The sequence below is a fragment of the Elaeis guineensis genome, chromosome 4 (genome assembly GCF_000442705.2).
Source record: "Elaeis guineensis isolate ETL-2024a chromosome 4, EG11, whole genome shotgun sequence".
In the NCBI taxonomy this organism is placed as follows: domain Eukaryota; kingdom Viridiplantae; phylum Streptophyta; class Magnoliopsida; order Arecales; family Arecaceae; genus Elaeis; species Elaeis guineensis.
Window position 1 is genome coordinate 141,407,567 of NC_025996.2, and position 18,907 is coordinate 141,426,473.

Genomic DNA, 18,907 nt, shown 5'->3' on the forward strand with positions numbered 1-18,907 from the left:
TCTCCTTCACAAAAGCTCTATCTTTAGGAAGACCTCTTGAATCTCTGAAATGATCACTGTCTGCTACATGATAGCCTGCCTGAAGCACCCCTGTCTCTACTCTCTATTGGCTCCTTTCGATCTACTGCTGCTCTGGGTCCTTGATCGAACACACCATGCCATGCTGCCCTCTCTGATGTTTCACCCATAGGACCTCTTAAACGCCCTAAAACTCAAATAGTATCGGAGACAAACTCCTGCCAGCATCCAAACATGCCTCTTACCATTGGATCATGCCCGGCAACACTTCCGCACCGTTGGATCGTGCCAAATCATGCATTGCACACCCGTTGATCTCCTTGGAACCACCGACAACCATCCGATCATGATCGAAATCATCCATAGCCACCCAATCATGCATCGGTCCATGAGAACCCATTGTGGACTGTGAGAATCACCTCCAAAATGCATCCGATCCACGGTGGACTGTGAGAAATCAGGTGGAAAATGCCCAGTCGGTCCATAATGGTCATCATGGACTACCGGTCCACGCACCACATGTGAATTGTGTGAGAATCCATGCGGGTTGCACCTACACGCGCTTGTCTGGGCCTGGGCCTGGGCCGCACCCGCGCGTGTGCCCGCTTGGGCCTTGGCTGCGCACCGCATGCGCCCACGCGTCCGCACGTTGGGCTGTGAGCTTGTAGTCGGCCCATGCGCCATCGCGTGCGCTCGCTCCACCGTGGCCTCCGCCAACCCACTGCCAGCCTCCACCGCTCCAATCTCCATACAGATTTTTTTCGAGCGTAACTTCTTCATCCGGACTCTGTTTGGATTGATCTTGAGCTCGTTGGACTCCGTTTGTCATCGCGGACCTCACAGTGGACTCAATATAGACTGAATCTTGAGACATCAAATTTTAATAGCAGTCACTTATGGATGTCACTACAAAACCAACCAATTAGAGTGCTGGTATAGATGAAGTAAAAGAAGATACTAGGTACTATAGTGAGTATCTTGATTCTTCAAAATTTGAGACTCCTATGTCATGCTCTAAAAATGAATCTAGTGAGATTATAAGAAAGAAGAAATGGGCATATTTCAACCTAAAAATTGATATGCAAGATGTGAAGTTTTGTAAAGGAATGACATTTAGTATAATTGAAGAACTCAAAGATGCTGTGGTCAAGTACAGTGTTGCTCAAAGATATGATCTAAGGTTTAGTAAAAATGAGGCCAATAGAGCTGAGGTTAAATGCACTTTTAATAATTATCCTTTTAGAGTATGGTGTTCATTTGAAAATACTATAGAAAAATATCAAATTAAAACTTATGTAGGAGAGTACATATGTGTAAGGACTATAAGAATAGACAAATAACCGCTAGATAGATTGCGATGTAGTTTTTGGAGATGCTAAGGTTATGTCCTACATATAAGCCAAGAGATATGAAGCATGATATCAAGACAAAATATGAAGTTGATGTGACGGTCACCAAATGCTGGAGGGCAAGATAAATAGCATTAGAGAAGATTAGAGGGTCTCATCACAAGCACTATGCAAGGTTATATGATTATTGTGAAGAGCTTAAAAGGAGCTACAAGGGGAGCACAGTCATTTTGAAAGTTAATAGGACTGATGATGGGGTCTACTTTCAGAGGTTGTATATAGATTTTGAAGCTCTTAGAAAGGGTTTCTTGACAGCTTGTAGGCCTATTACTGGGGTTGATACATGTTTTCTAAAATGATTTTATAAAGGTGAATTGTTAGCTGTCATGGGAGGAGATGCCAACAATCAAATGTTCCTAATTGCATGGGCTCTAGTTGAGGTAGGATGCAGAGATTCTTGGTCTTGGTTCATTAATCTTTTAGCTGAGAATTTACAACTCGGAGATAGGTTGTGTTGGATATTTATCAGTGATCAATAAAAGATAAAAGTTTACATTCTTTTATAACTTCTGCTTTTTTTATTTTAATGTCTAACTTTTATTACATGCTTCTAAGCATAGTTTAGCTCAAACAATTGCTGATTTACTGACACATGCCAAGCACAGACATTGTGCAAGGCACATTTATGAAAATTGAAGAGAAAAGCATAAGAGTGGGGTTCTGAAATCCACCTTTTTTAGGGCATCAAAGTGCACCACAGAAGGAGATTTTCTTGATGTGCTGGATGAGATGAAGAGATTATCTAAGGAGGCATGGAAAGACTTCATAGAAAGTAACCCAAGAAGATTTGTGAAGATCTTTTTTAGTCCATTCCCACAGTGTGATGTGGTTGACAATAATATGACAGAGATATTCAACTCATACATAATTAGCATAAGGGAGAAGCTAGTTATTGACATGCTTGAAGATATAAGGAGGACAATAATGGTAAGGATGGCAAAAAAGAGAGAGAAAATTGATAAAGCATGGAAGACTATGTCCTCAAATTCAAGAAAAGATAGAGAGAAATAAAGTTGAAAGTAAGTAGTATGAGGCTATTTATAATGGAGATAGAAAGTATGAGGTGACATACATGGGACAATCTTATGAAGTTAGTTTATTGGGTAGGAGTTATGCTTGCAATGCATGGAATTTGATAGGTATACCATGTATTCATGCCATTTCTGCAATGTGGCATAAAAATGATGATGTTGAAGATTATGTTGCAGAGTTGTATACCAAAGATTCTCGGAGATGATCTATGAGTTTGTTTTGTAACTTGTAAATGGAGAGAAGTTTTGGCCTAAGATTGGTGCAGAGGCAGTCCTACCTCCACCTGTGAGAGTTATGCCAGATAGACCCAAAAAAAATAGAAGAAAGGACCCACATTAGGGCTCCAAGAATTCTCATAAGCTTTCAAGAGCAGGAAGACATATAACCTGTCAAATATATTTTGAGAGAGGTCATAACAAGTAAGGATGTCCTAAGAGGAGTGAGGCATAATCAAGAATTCCAACTCATGATATACCAGTAAAAAGACCAAGGGGCAGGCCAAGAAAAATCCAAGTTGTTCTACTCTAACCAACTAGGATGTTATGCATTACTTAACCTAATGTTATATTACAAGTCGCTTCTTGTTAGTTAGTAATCAATAACAACTTGTCTTCCTTTGATGCTAGGTTACAAGTGCTGCAGCAAGTCGAGCAAAGCTACATTTAAAGAGAAAGACTACAAGCAATGAGTGGCAGTTGTCCCAATTGCAAGCCTCCATGGAAAGCAGTAAATGGCTAAGGCAAAAAAGATTACCACAGGGTTATGGGCTTTATATGTGTCCTACTATTGGAGAAAGATTTTATATGGTAAGTTGAGTTTAGCTTTGTTATAAGAATAGCCTAAATATACTAACTTGTTTGCATTTTTTTTTTGTGTAGGGCACAAGCAGGGTTAGACATATCAGTGGAGAAGCTAGAAGCAATGCTATAAAGGGATCAGTAAGAGCACACTTAGATGTCCAGAGAAATATTATCATGTCAGGATGTAGTCAGCCTACTTTTTCTTAGCTAAACACAGAAGGATGAAGTGCTTGGGGGATCACTTTTGGGGGGGTTATATCTTTGAATGTTAGAGGACAGCATATAGCACTATAAGAAATTTAATTTTTTACGATGAAATTTTAGTGATGAAAAAATTTTTCATCGCAAATAGGTATGTTTTTGCGACAAAAAAAATTTTGTTGCCAAAAATTAAGTATTTACAATAAAAAAAAATTTTGTTGCAAAAAATTGACTCTTTTGCGATAAAATATTAATTTTCTTTGCTATAAGTAGATTTTTAACAATGAATTTTTTTTTAATCGTTAGAGTTTTTATTTTTTTACGATGAAAAAAAAAATTATCATCAAAAATTAAGTATACTCTTTTGCGATGAAATTTTTTATTTTTGACAATGAAAAGTTTTGTCGCTAAAGAGTTTTCTCGTTAAAAAAAAAGGAGGAAATAAGGGTTTTTAGGGCAAATTTTGTCTCAAAATCCTTCACATGCTGATGCCACCATCCCACCATGCCCTCTCTCTCTCTTCATCTTTATCTCTCGCTCTCTCACTCCATCGAGCCACACCATCGGTCAGTCGATTCAAGCCCTCTCTAATCGTCGGTCGGCATCGTCCCTCCATGCCACCGTCCCACCACACTAATCGAATCGAGCCATCCCTCATCATCATCCTTCCTCCGCCACCACCATCATCATCCTTCCCGGATTCTTCCTCTCCCTCCCTCGCTTTCTCTCTCTCTCCCTCTCTTACGGTTGTTTGCTTTCCCTAGGACTGCCACCATCATCATCGCTCCGCCTCCACCACCACCACCTTCCCTCTTTGAAGTCTATCGGGCTGCAATCTCTCCCTCTCTCTCAAGATCTCTCAGGTATGGCCCCTCTCTCTCTATGGCTCTCTCTCTCTCACAATCCATCCTATAGGTTGTCGCTGTCACTGTCGCTGCACTGCCATCGCCGTCGCTACATAGCCACCGCCATTCGCACCCATCTCGATACCCCTCTCTCTCTCCCTCTCTCTATGGGATTTATGGGGGGAGTCAAAAGATTAGGGCATGGTTTATTTTAAATTTTATGATTGTTAAGTGGCTACACAAATCTAAAGTAATAACTTTGGCAGTTCGCAGTGTTTTAAATTTTGTTCTCCTTTTTTTAATTGATTTGAGTCGTTAGGCATAATTACGATTATTTGTTGCTACTCCTTATATGAAGTATAGTTTGAGATCTAAAAATAATTTAAAAATAAAAGTAGATATAATAATAATATATTAATTCATAGCATAATAAATCTATAAATCTTAGAATTCTCATTCGAGGATAGTGTGCATGAACCAATATTTGTCGTTTAATAAAAAAAATATTGGTGTTGTACATGCTATTCTTGAATTATCCCTATGGATAGTTTGGACATGTGAGTGAATTTTATATTACATACTATGTACTTCTACATTAGAGAGTTTCATCGATATTTTCAGTCATGTTCTCTGGTACATAGCATAATGTTAGTATTTGTATATCTGGGGAACTATGTCGAAATACTGTCAAAATTTTTTTGGCATAGAAGACATGTATGACAATATTAAATTCTTGCATTCTTGAATGGGATAGCACCACCATCCTATAGGTGGGGGATATAAGGCGTTAGTCTACTATTATTACATAAGTTTGGCTGTATAATTTGCATCATAAACATGTAGGTATGGATCATAATTGGATGTCATTGCATGATAAGTTCTATCTCAAGTATATTACGGGTGTGACATCTTTCGTGAACGTGACGTCCAATCACACTAGAGAAGATAGAAAAGCTCATCGTCTATGTTGTCGATGTAGGAATCTATTTTGGTGTATCCTATCGGATATTCAGAATCATTTATATGAACATAGTATAGATATGACTTACAAGAGATAGACTTGTCATGGTGAAAATTTACTGACTGGCTCGAGCATATTGTCCAAAAGTCCCACAAATGTATCGTCAGTAGGTGGATCACCCAGTCGTGAAAGTCAAACACTCGGTGCAGAATATAGAAAAATTCTGGAGGATCTCCATCCGAAGTTATTTGAAGCAAATGTGGAAGCAGAATCAGAACATCAACATCCCATCCTGAGACAAGAAACTGAGGAGGACAGTAATATACCTGTGAACGATAGATTCGAGCATCTATTAAGAGATGCACAAAGTGATATTTATCCTGGTTGTAAGAAGTACTCTCTGTTGTCCACCGTAATAAAGTTATTACATATGAAGACACTTGATAAATGGTCAAACAACTCATTTAATTGGTTGTTCAAATTTTTGAAGAACTTGCTACTTGTGGGAGAGTTACTTCCATCAAGTCATTATAAAGCCAAAAAATTATTGAAAGAACTCAGGTTGGGAGTCGATGACTTGGGCCTACGCTGCGAAAGATACTTGTATGTCCGAATGATTGTGTTCTATTTCGAAAGGACAAAAAAGATCTACATGCATGTTCGATTTGTTATTCAAGTAGATGGAATGAAAGTCGTAATAAAGATAAAAAGAAAAAAAATATCGTACAAGATTTTGTGGTATTTTTCAATTACGCCATGATTGTGTTGATTGTTTATGTCAAGGCATATTGCCTGTGACATGCGATGGCATAAGAAGGGAAACAACATCGACGATGATGTCATGAGACATCCATCAGATGGAGATGTGGGGAAACATTTCGATCGTGAATATCCATGGTTTGTAGCTGATTCACGAAATATCAGACTAGGGTTGGCAATAGACAGATTTAATCCATATGATAATCTTAGCACTATATACAGTATGTGGCCCGTTATGGTGTTTTCTTATAATTTACTATCTTGAAAGTGCATGAAATCACCTTTTAATATGCTGGCTTTGTTGATCCCCGATCTTTGTGCCCCTGGAAGAGACATAGACATATTTTTACAACTGTTGATCGAAGAGTTGCAATACTTGGAGGGAAGAAGTTTGCAAAATGTATGATCATGTCGTAGAAGGCATCTTTTGCATGCATGGGGCACTGCTTTGGACAGTTAACAATTTTTTCACGTATGGCGATATTTTTGAGTGGCGTACAAAAGGATATAAAGCATGCTCAACTTGCAACAATGATATTATATCGGCCCGTATTCGTGGAAAGATTTGTTTCACTGGCCATTGATGTTTCTTGCTGGATGATCATAGATGGAGGAGAAGTCTTAAGTTCAACGGTAAGCATGAACGATGTGCCTAGCCAAGGTTCTGATCTACGGACAATATTTTAAATCAACTACCCAACCCACAAGATGTCATATTTGATAAGGATCCGATCAACCAAGCAGGCATGCAAACAAGTACCGAAAATTGAAGAAAAAGGAGCAAGTTATTTGTTTTTTCATATTGAAAAATACTTCTTCTTCGACACAATCTTGATGTCATGCACATTGAAAATAACATATTTGATAATATATTTTATACCATTCTCAATATCGAAGGAAGAATGAAGGATACCGTGAAGGCTCATCTTAACTTGGAGGACATGTGGATTGAAAGAAATTATATTTGATTCGATAGGAGGATAGGCTGGTCAAGCCATTGGTATGTTATTACTGAACTGAAGAGAGAGAAATTAATTTCTTACATATCTGAGATCAGTGAGATTTTTTTATGGATATGCCTCAAGCTTGAAATGGTGCATCAAGTCAAAAGATGGAAAGATCGTCGAGATGAAAAGTCACGATTGCCACATACTTCTACAACATGTGCTCTCAGTTGGCTTACATGGATTGTTGCCAAATAATGTATGCGATGCATTACTTGATCTGAAAATTTATTTTTGGGACTTATGTGCAAAGATGTTAAGATGAAGTCAAATCGACATATTAAAAAAGAAGATTATCATTACTCTCTATAAGCTCGAGATGATATTCTCCTCTGTCTTCTTTAATATCATGGTGCATCTTTCAGTTTATCTTCCACATAAGGCTAGACTGGATGGGCCAGTACATACAAGATAGATGTACCCAATTAAAAAATAATTATATAATATTTTAAAACTTATTATTCATTATTGTAAAATTTATTATGTATGTATATCAATTGATAATTTATTGGATAGGAAGATACAAGAATATAAGAGTGCCATCGCTAACAAAGCATAGTCCGAAGGTTCCATAGCGGAGGGACACGTAATGAATGAATGTCTGATATTTTGCTTTATGTACCTTTAGAGAGTGGAGACCAAATTTATGAGGCTGCAATGGAATATCGATATTGACGACATTCTCACCGATGGATTGTCCGTATTCTCTAATATTGCCCGACTATATGATAAGATAAATTTTCGAATATTGACACCACAGGAAATGGACGACATGCATTGGTCTGTGCTAAACAATTGTGAGGAGGTAGAAGCATACATGATGTGAGTATACACATTTAATTTTTTCAATATTAATATTGTATGAACGTATGTACTCGTAGATCCTAAATTAAAATATACATGTTATTATTATATCACTTCAGTGAGCATGAAAGTGAACTCAGAAGAATCAATTCTACATTAGTAGTGGCACGACATAGGAATCAATTTGTATTATGGTTTGACAAACAGATAAGCTATGTTAATGTTCACCATGACTCAAGGTTCATTTATATAGTATTTATTTTGTCAAACATAACCTGCTTATTGTTCTTTTAATTGTAGTTAGCTCAGCTATGTATAGACAATCCTAACTGTATCAGTCATGACTTAGTCGCACTTGCACAAAAATCTGACTGACATATATTGGTATATTCAGCATGCAGAGTCAATGGTGTGTGATTCTTAATAAAAAATTATGATCATGATCGAACCATGCGAAATTATGGAATAAGCATGGAGGAAAAGCACAAGGGTGAGATAATAGATTTTTTTGATATTCTGCATAAGGTTATAGAGCTGAGGTATAGTGATCTTTGGTAGGTCGTGTTATTTAAATGTCGATGGTATAATTTAGGATAACACAGGCTAATTGTTATAGACCCTCAACTTGTCAGTGTCCACATCGGTCACTTATGGTATGAAAGTGATCCTTATATTTTTGCAAAGTAAGTGAGACTAGTGTGGTATATTTTGAATATCAAAACGAAAGAGCCTTGGTGAGTTGCAATAAGGGCTCAGCATAGATATTTGTTCGATCTTGCACTTTTCACATGTCCGAATGATGAAGATCTAGAAAATAAGATCTGTGCAACTATTGAAAATGAAGCATATCAAATGCAAGCATCAGATATTATATTAGTACCAGATGACATGGTCGACATAGGACAATTGCAATGAGATGACTATGAACCTAAGGATGTTCCAATTGTTGGAACGTCAGCATGGGCACGGGCACGGGCAAAATCCAACAATAATTTGAGGTCACAATTGTTGGGTGGATGTCTGACCAGGACACCACCTTCCAAGATCTTTTTAGTACCACACGATGCAGCAGGAAGAAAGAAGAAACAAAACAAAAGGAAAAACAATCAAAATACGTGGATCAGCCACAAAAGGGCTCGCCTCCACATGGCATGCAAACTTCACTATGAAAAAGAACTTTTACAGGAGGAGACCTCACCCTCAACCCTTATACACCCAATTCTCTCTCATCTGAAGTTTCCCTCACAAAAGCTCTCTCTCTCTTGAAGACCCCCCTGAACCCCTGAAGTGCCTGGCGACCACTATCCAGGAGCCTCCTGCTCATTCTCTCTCAGTGCTTCCACCTCTCTCTTCTCTTGGGTTCCGTACGGGCTTCGTACGGTGCAAAAAATCGATCCACACCACTTTACTGTTCGTCCACAGGCCTTTTAAAGGGTTAAACCGGGGTTTAAACCTAATTAGATTAGGTTTAAGAGTCCTAAACAAGCCAAATCAACCTCCTGAACCGTCAGATCGTCACCGAAAACTCTCTGAGCCATCCGATCACGATCGATCCACGGAATAGTGCCGTGGACCGCATGAAACGCGTGGGAAACGCCCATGCGGTCCACAGGCCCAACCGTGGACCGCCCGGTCCATGATGGACCGGTGCAAAAGGCCAGCAGGCCGCCTAGGCCGGCCCGCTCCCGCGCGCGGGCCTGCGCGCTCCCGGCTGGGCCGCGCGCCCGCCTGGGCCACGCGCCAGGCTGGGCCGCGTGCCCGCCTGGGCCGCTCGCCCACATGGGCCGCGGGCCTGGGTAGCGCATCCCGTGCGGGCCTGGGTCGCGCGTCCCACGCGCCGCCGCTTGCAGCCGCGTCGCTGCCACCCGCCGCCGGTCGCCGGCGGTCCTCCACCGCCTCGAATCTCATACCGACTTCTAAAGCTCGTATCTCCTCTATTCGAGCTCCGTTTCGGGTGATCTTGGTCTCGTTGGACTCTATTTTTCGCCGCGAACCTTGCTATGGGTTTAATGTGGGCTGAATCTCGAGGTATCAAATCCTAACAATCTCCATCTCGACTCGATATTCGGTCTCCTCTAAACTCTGAGAGCTTCTGGATCTCCTCGCCTCCATGCCCTGGGACAATCGCCTGCTGATCATGGATAGGCAAACATGAGAGTCGAGCCAGACTGCTCGATCCCATCTCCGTCGTATGCTGTGCTCCTGATCTAAGACCTGCTCGGGGCATCATCCTGCGACAATAGGAATCTCACCTTGCGACGTCGCCTCTCATCCTCCCGAGTCTCCTGTCTCATGCCCGATCCGCCTCCTGGAGCTCCACCTCGCTCTGAGCTCCGCCTGGCTCCCAAAGCTCCACCTTGCACTGGGCTCCCTGTCAGGTAATAATATCCTCTGCTCTCCTTTTTTTCCTCCAGCACAATCCTATCACCGCGTAACACCCTCAGAATTCCTCCACCAGCTACCGTCTTGTAGCCTCTTGAATCTAGTCTGCTAAGTGAGATAAGATTCCGCCTAAAATCGGGTATGTATCGGACCTCCCTCAATCTTCTCACTGCACCATCATGTATCCTGCAGCTGACCGTCCCAATGCCTCTGATCGCACAGCTCGATCCATCCGACAGATATACAGTGCCCTCACTATTCTCCAGGGAGTCAAGCTGCTCCTCTCTGCAACATACATGATAGGGGCATACAGAATCTAATATCTACTACTGGAAAGAAATAGATACCTCGTCAGATATCTCCATGACATCTCCATCTAAATCGCTGCCGGCCGTCGCTACAGCAGCCACCGTCCGATTTTTAAGTTGAGGGCAATCTTTGGCTAGATGCCCCAACTCCTCACACTGGTAACATCTGGTTTTGCTCAAGTCCCTCCTGGACTTGGACCGCCCTCGTTGCGATTTTTTGTCGCTCCGTCTACTGCCTCCTGCTCCTCCAGAAGCCACCAAAGCTGAGCTACCGCCACCTGAGCTCGAAGCTGGGTTCTCCCTCCTGAGAACCTCGTTCTGGAGTATCGCCGCGGTGACCTCGTCCATCTTGATAGTGCTCTTCCCCACTAGAAGAGCAGTCACTAAGGACTCGTACGAAGGGGGAAGCAACACCAGCAAAACCAGCGCCCTGGTCTTCTCCTCAATGTTCTCGCCAACGCTGAGAAGGTCGGTGAGGATCTTCTGGAAGTGGCTTAGATGCTCCTGCACGCTCTGTCCCTCAGTCATCCACAGTTGGTAAAACTTTCTCCAGAGGAAAAGTGTGTTGGTGAGAGACTTTGCCATGTACAACTCCTCGAGCTTCGACCACAACACTATCGGGGAAGTCTCGCTCAGCACATGGATTACCACCTCATCCGTCAGGTACATGTGGATGGTACTCACCGCCTGCATCTGTAGCCGTTTCCAATCTCGTACCTCCATGGTGGTCGGCTTCTCATCGCACAAGAGAGCTTCGATCAATCCCTATTGGATGAGCACGTCCTTCACCCTTGCCACCACTGCAATCTGCGTCCTTGTACAACCTTGCTCTGATACCACTTGTTAGGTGGATGTCTGGCCAAGACACCACCTTCCAAGATCTTTTCAGTACCATGCGATGTAGCAGGAAGAAAGAAGAAACAAAATAAAAGAAAAAATAATCAAAATACATGGATCAGCCACAAAAGGGCTCGCCTCCACGGGGCATGCAAACTTCATTATGAAAAAAAAATTTTACAAGAGGAGACTTCACCCTCAACCCTTGTACATCCAATTCTCTCTCACCTGAAGTTTCCCTCACAAAAGCTCTCTCTCTCTTGAAGACCCCCCTGAACCCCTGAAGTGCCTGGTGACCGCTGTCCAGGAGCCTCCTGCTCCTTCTCTCTCAGTGCTTCCGCCTCTCTCTTCTCTTGGGTTCTGTACAGGCTTCGTACGGCACGAAAAACCGATGCACACTACTTTACTGTTCGTCCACAGGCCTTTTAAAGGGTTAAAACAGGATTTAAACCTAATTAGATTAGGTTTAAGAGTCCTAAACAAGCCAAATCAACCTCCTGAACCGTCGGATCGTCACCGAAAACTCTCTGGGCCATCCGATCGTGATCGATAATAGAATAGTGCCGTGGACTGCGTAAAATGCGTGGGAAACGCCTATGCGGTTCACAGGCCCAGCCGTGGACTGCCCGATCCATGGTGGACTAGTGCAAAGGGCCAGCAGGCCGCCTGGGCCGGCCCGCTCCCGCGCGCGGCTGGGCTGCACGCCCGCCTGGGCCGCCCGCCCGCGTGGGCCGCGGGCCTGGGTCGTGCATCCCGCGTGCCGCTGCCACCCGCCGCCGGTCGCCGGCGGTCCTCCGCCGTCTCGTATCTCGTACCGACTTCAAAAGCTCGTATCTCCTCCATCCGAGCTCTGTTTTGGGTGATCTTGGTCTCGTTGGACTCCATTTTTCACCACGAACCTTGCTGTGGGCTCAATATAGGATAAATCTTAAGGCATTAAATCCTAACAACAATCACATGTGGATGATGACTTCAGTAACGATGATGATGATAGCACTTTAGGGTCGACGTCTTCTACGAGTCCTGTTGAGGATGACTATATAGACATGAGTTCAGATTTTGAGAATAATAATTAATATGAATTAGTAATTTAATTTATTTTTTGTTATATCATTGAGTTTTTTGATGACGTATTGATTTGAATTATCTTAATCATTATAGCATCATGACTGGTCTTAGATGTGGATGTTCACGGGGCAGATAGCAGGCCCCACTTGATAATACACAGTCTCACTTTAGCATTTTGCATGATGAGTCAGAGGACTTAGATGAGACTCAGCTGTCCGAGTCCACAGAGTAGGCTAGTGCTTAGCCAGAGCCCGCCCAGTCGAAGGTCATGGTACCGCAGCATCATCCCCCTATAGGTACATCTTTATCAAATTTATAAACTATGTACATTTTTTGTTATATACATCCATTGGTAGATAATATATGTTCATTTCAGAAATTTTTATATGCAAGAACATAGCAGCGATATGCGGTGCATGGTCCTAGTAGGGGCTTCGTTTTGGAGAAATATATGCATATGCATAATGAAAAGCCGAAAGTATAGATATTTTGGGGTCATTCGGTTAGCATAGAGGCTAGTATAGTCGCCAACAAGATCAATCTCTACATATGAAATCATTTTTCATGGGCCGTCGAAAGTTTCAAACATGTCGCCCCTCGATACTACGATGCTCTTGTTTCTCACATCAAGGTAAGAATTAACTTCGAATGTGCAGGGTAATAACAATGTCCTCATAAATAATAGATAATTCTATGTCTTGCACATCATTATATGGTCTATATTATCCTTTCTCTAGTCTCTTTGTTAGACTTTAAAGATGTTATATGGATAATTCTTTGTTACATGGATAATTTTATATTTTTATTTTTTGTTATGATGAATGTTCATATATGCATGATAATATTAACTTCGATAATTGTACCGACGAATAAGTGATGGCATGTATTCTCAAAATAGCTACAAATAGGTACAGAGATCGGCGATGTAGGCTTCATACATACTGCAATCAGCTATGAGCGAAGGGGATTGACCCTATGACCCAGTCTGACAAAAATTATGCTGGGTCTAGTGACGATTGGCAGTAGTTATACGAGCATTTTAGGAGTGAGGCATTTAAGGCATGTTTAGTATTTCAAGTTATTTTGATATTGTTATACCCTTTATTGGTTATAATTGTATGCATTTTTTAGCGACAATTGGAGGCGAACAAGATAAATAGGAGTAAGATTGATTCTATTCATACGCAAGGAAGTGCCTCTTTTGCACAACGAATGAAGAAGATGGTACGTAACTGCATTTGCAATTGCATATTGTAAGTTTTTATTGAATATCTAAATTACTTTAATATCCTTTTTTTTCTTTTCTTTTGTTTGAATAGAGACTATCCATGGTTGATGCCTATGATAAATTCTATCAGAATAAGAGTGGCGAGTTTGTGACCGAGGAGGTAAGGCAGTGTCATGTAAGTATGGTACTATATTTTGAATGCTTTTAAAGTTTTTGAAACAAACTTATGGTGTTATTTGGTTTATTGTGAAGGAAAAAATATTATAACTGAGAGAGTAGATGATGAGGGAGGTTGGATCTGACAGCGATACTGGATCACAGTCCATTTATTCGATGACAGATGATATGATCCTGGATGCCGTCCTTGGGTGTCAGCTAGGGTTTGGGCACAGTAAGCACTCAAAAAAATCTCATAGTTCATCGTCCGACTGATATGATGATGCCTCAATGCCAGAGACAACCAGGATATCGATAAGGGTGATGCAAGATCAAATTACTTATTGGATGAATCGAAGTCAGATGCTCGAGAGGATAGTGGCTGTGATGGTGGGATGGCTCGATATCGATGCCTCTGAGTTAGCATCTCTACAGCTGCATGATGTTGCCTCTGTACAGCTATTGCGACACACATCGGGCCAGGGATCGACACCTGAAGGAGGGAACGAGACCAACGACTATGATGATGTATAGTTTGTAGTTTTTTTTTAATTTTAAATGATGTATGAACTTATACTTTTGTATCTGATAATGATAGCTATATAACTTATTATTACTTGAAATTTGAATATTTTTATTGTATTCATATGTTTCTATGTAAAATATGCTTAATTTGGTGGAAATTTGCATTTAAATAGATGCTTTCATGGCAAAAATAGTAAGAAGTATTTTATTTCATCCCTAACTTAATTTAGCAATAAAATATTAATTTCATCATAAAAAATAATCAAAAATTTTACCTGCTATTTAAAACAAAAATTTTCATTAGAAATTATGATGAAATATTTTTCATTGCTAAAATTGCAATGAAATAAATTTTCATCACTAAAAATAAAATTTTTCATCACAAATTTTATTTTTTTCTTTATTTTTCTTTTAGTAATGAAATTTTATATTTCATCGCTAAATTTGTGATGAAATTATTTTTTTCATCACTAAAATTATGATGAAATTTTTTTCATCATAATTTTTACGATAAATTTTTTTCGTCATAAATTTAATGATGAAGTTATTTTTTTGTTGCTAAATTAGTGACGAAAATTATTTTTCATCATTAAATTTGTGACAAAAATTATTTTTCATTGCTAAATTTTGTGATGAAATTTTATTTTTCATTGCTAAAATTAAAAAAATAAAAATAAAAATTTTCAATAAAAATATTCATTTTTGATGATAAAAATATTTTTTATTATAATTTTAGCGATGAAAGTATAAGCTTTTGCGATGAAAAAATTTCATCACTAATGCTACGAACTTTTTCACTGTGTGGTTGAGTAATTTTGACGATAAAATAATTTTTTTTTATCACTAAGATCTTTTGCTATGAGATTTTCTTTGCAAACTTTTAGTGATGAAAATTTTCGTCGCTAATAGTTTTAGTGACGAAAGTTTCATCTTTAGCGATGAAAAATTTCATCATAAAAGATCAGATTTCTGGTAGTGTAAGCTGTGGTTGTTAGGTCTTTATGGATCAATGTCCTTAAATTATGTTTGTAGATCAACGTCTCATGTGATGTAATCTTGTTTAGTTTGTGGGTCAATATTTTGTGAGATGTTTATCTTGTAATGTGATATATAGTTGGTTACACCTTATTTTGTAAGAGCATGATGTAATATGTTAATGTCTCAGCTTTTTTGTGCTCTGGTTCAATGTTATGTGCTGATATGGTACCAATGTCTTAATGTTCCAATCCTTCAATGTTATATAAATGTATGCCCTGATTCAATGTTTCAATGCCCTAGTTCAATATTTCATTGTTATTAGTCAATATGAAATCTGCCTCAGTCTCACTTTGACTGTACGATGATGTGATATTGAGCTCATTTTTTAAAATTGAGCTCCACAGTATGCCCTGTTTCAATTATCTATGAAAATGAGCTCTTCAATTTCAATATTTCAGATATCTAAAATAAAAGTACATGTTCTTCAAAGTTTCGGATTGAAATATCAGTTCAGCTTATGTTTTAGAGCTAAGTTTCACTCAAACATTGAAATATCAGTTCTAGATAATGTTTCAGCAAAATATTAGAGCTTCTTTTCAGCACAATATTAGATCTTTTTTTTAGCACAATATTAATAGCTAATTATACAAATTCAAGTTCAGCAGAAATAGACTGAAACATGCAAGTTCAGCATAAGGTGAACTTATACAAATTCAAGTTCAGCATAGTTGATTGAAACATTAATAGCTTCAGTAACATACACTTCTAAAATTTAACTCTCGATGGCTTCAATATCAGTTTAGCATAAGTATACCAAAATATATTAGTGAAACTATTATTTGTTGGGAATGACCTTAAATTCTATATCTGAACACTGATCATACATAATTATTACATAAGATATAAAGTAGATTTCAAAGCTGATTAGGAAGGTTATATCATTGACTACAAAGTTGATTACAAAATATTCATTACATACATAACTTTTAAAATTATATCAACTCTTTAGTCAAAAAAAAAAAAAAAACATAACTGTCAGCATTGCCCATAAAACCATTATTGCAATCAAATAAAACTTCTTCCTTACGGCACATTTTACAAGCTCCCTCTTCAACCTAGTACATTCAACTTTCACCTTTATTACTTCTTTTTTTATGTCAAAAGCCTTCCTTTTTAAGACATCTGTCTCTTTTAACAGGCCGATTATCTCTCCTTTCAACTCTGACATATTTTTTCAAACTTGAACTCTCTCCTCTATATCTTCTAATGATTCTAGATAATTTTTCTACCTTAGCTTTCAAATCTCTTGTTTCATCTCTCTTTTTAAGAAGAGTTGCTTTGGCTCGATCTTTAATTTCTGGATCGATCCATATAAAATAACCACAATAGGACTCATTCTGCAAAGAAGAATAATTATGCACAAAGATTATAATCAAACAATTGACACTATAGCTACAATATTGATCAAAGTTACCTGATAGTTTCAACAACCTCTGAATCTTCTTTCAGGATTGTTATCGCTTCATAAAGTCTATATTTTAGTTAAGAGACCACACTTGCATTGTCCTATACCATCATTGCTTCCTGTTGAGTCCATGCTACGATTTGGAGACTCACACATTGATCTTCCAATATTTCTATAAGCCATCACTTTCAAACGAACTTTGAATCAATGCCTTAATCACCGCTATCCAGTCGCTGGATGAGAGAAGGAAAATAGAAACTAGAACCCCTAGAAGGACAAAAGGTAAAGAGAAAATCCTAATTAGAGGATGGATAAAAAATTCGAGAAGTAGTATAGTCCACATCAGCCAAAAGATGCCATATCATCAGCGTGTGCCACATCATCTCAACTTACACACCACATTATCTACCACATCATTTCTGTCATGGTAATTAGATAGAACTAACAGCCAGGGAGAAATTGAAACATCTTGAAAGTTGTAGGACTTGATTGCAACAAATAGAAGTCTAGGATAAATATGGAAACCCTCAAAAAATTTAAGATTTTTAAAGTAATTAAGTCTTTTCTTTATACGAAAAGAGAAAATTTCTCCTACGAGCGAGCATATTGATCACGTGCACATCACGTGCCAACATCTCTTGGTATTTAAACATTAGTAAAATCAAATTCCAATGTTCCCGATGGCCCACCCCTTGATCATAATATTTTTGAAAAATTCTCTATACACTGCATGTCGACATAGAAAAAATATACCATATCATCTGATTGGGCCACGTAACTATCATTTTTTGACACGTATTTAATACCTACAGTTTTATTTTTTTGTTTAAAATTTTGAATGATAAAAATGCCCCTCTTTTTCTAAAAAAATATAATATTCTATGTCAATATTATGACACCATGTGTCGACATTATGACATCATGCACAGGATGTCATAATTTGTTCAATATGTCATAGTTTGATAGGGGTATTTTCATCCTTTAAATTTTCATAATTTTTTAATGACAAAAATATCCTTCTCTATTTACAGCATCCTGCGACAAAATTATGACATCTTGTGTAGGATGTCATAATATCGACACAGGATGTCATAAATTTTTTAGAAGGGGAGGGGCATTAAATTTTAAATGAAAAAATGGAACTACGGACATTAAATGCATATTAGAAAGTGATGGTTATATGGCCTAATCAGGTAGTATGGTATATTTTTTCTATACTACATGCAGTATACAAAAAATTTTCCAATATTGTATGAAAGTTATCTTGTTCTGCAAATTTTTTTGCTTTAGTTCGTGGGAATCTTCTATGTAAAGATGGTTAATTGGCTGTGCTAGGCTCGACTGCTTTATGATGCCAGATTGACGATACTACTTGAAACTTGAGCACGTTTTCACACAACCCCTAGAGGACATAGATATAGAATGCTACTCTATTTACTGTGCTTATTCATACAGCATCAGAGGATATAGGTAAGATCAAAGTAAAGGTTCGAACCTATGGCCCAACTCAACAAACCTGAACAGGCACACTCATGGAAGTTCATGATTGCGGTTCTAAACAACCCTTAAAGTTCATATTAGCATTATACATGATGAAGTTGGACTTTGAGGTTCGTGTTGTTATAAGTACTTCATAGATTAGCTAAGATTTTTTACACATTGTTGTGCAAACTTTTGCTGTTAAGTATGTACATTAGATCAAGCAAGAAAAATTATTTTTGCTGAATATTTTGTAGTAAAACCATGTATTATGTTTGCATAATATTGTAAATCATACATATTGAGAAATGTTGAATCATTAAAAAAATATATTTATTTTGTAAATGCATGAATTATCTTAGAAATGTTAAATATTCGAAAAGAATTTGTGAAATTGAGTATCATGTATCTTAGAAATGCTATGACCATGTCTTAATCGGCTCCAAAAAATACTTCATCAGCTAAGGAAAAAGATTTGAATTTCATATCTTTCTATCTTTTTCTTTAAACTGGGATTGGATTGGCTAAGCTTCTATATTGGTTAACTTGAAGGCATATCAGATGTGCGAAAAATAATTCTCTATATTTTTTTAGTAACTTTCTTTATGCAAAGATATTCTAAGTGAGACTTACCTTTCCAAAATTAAG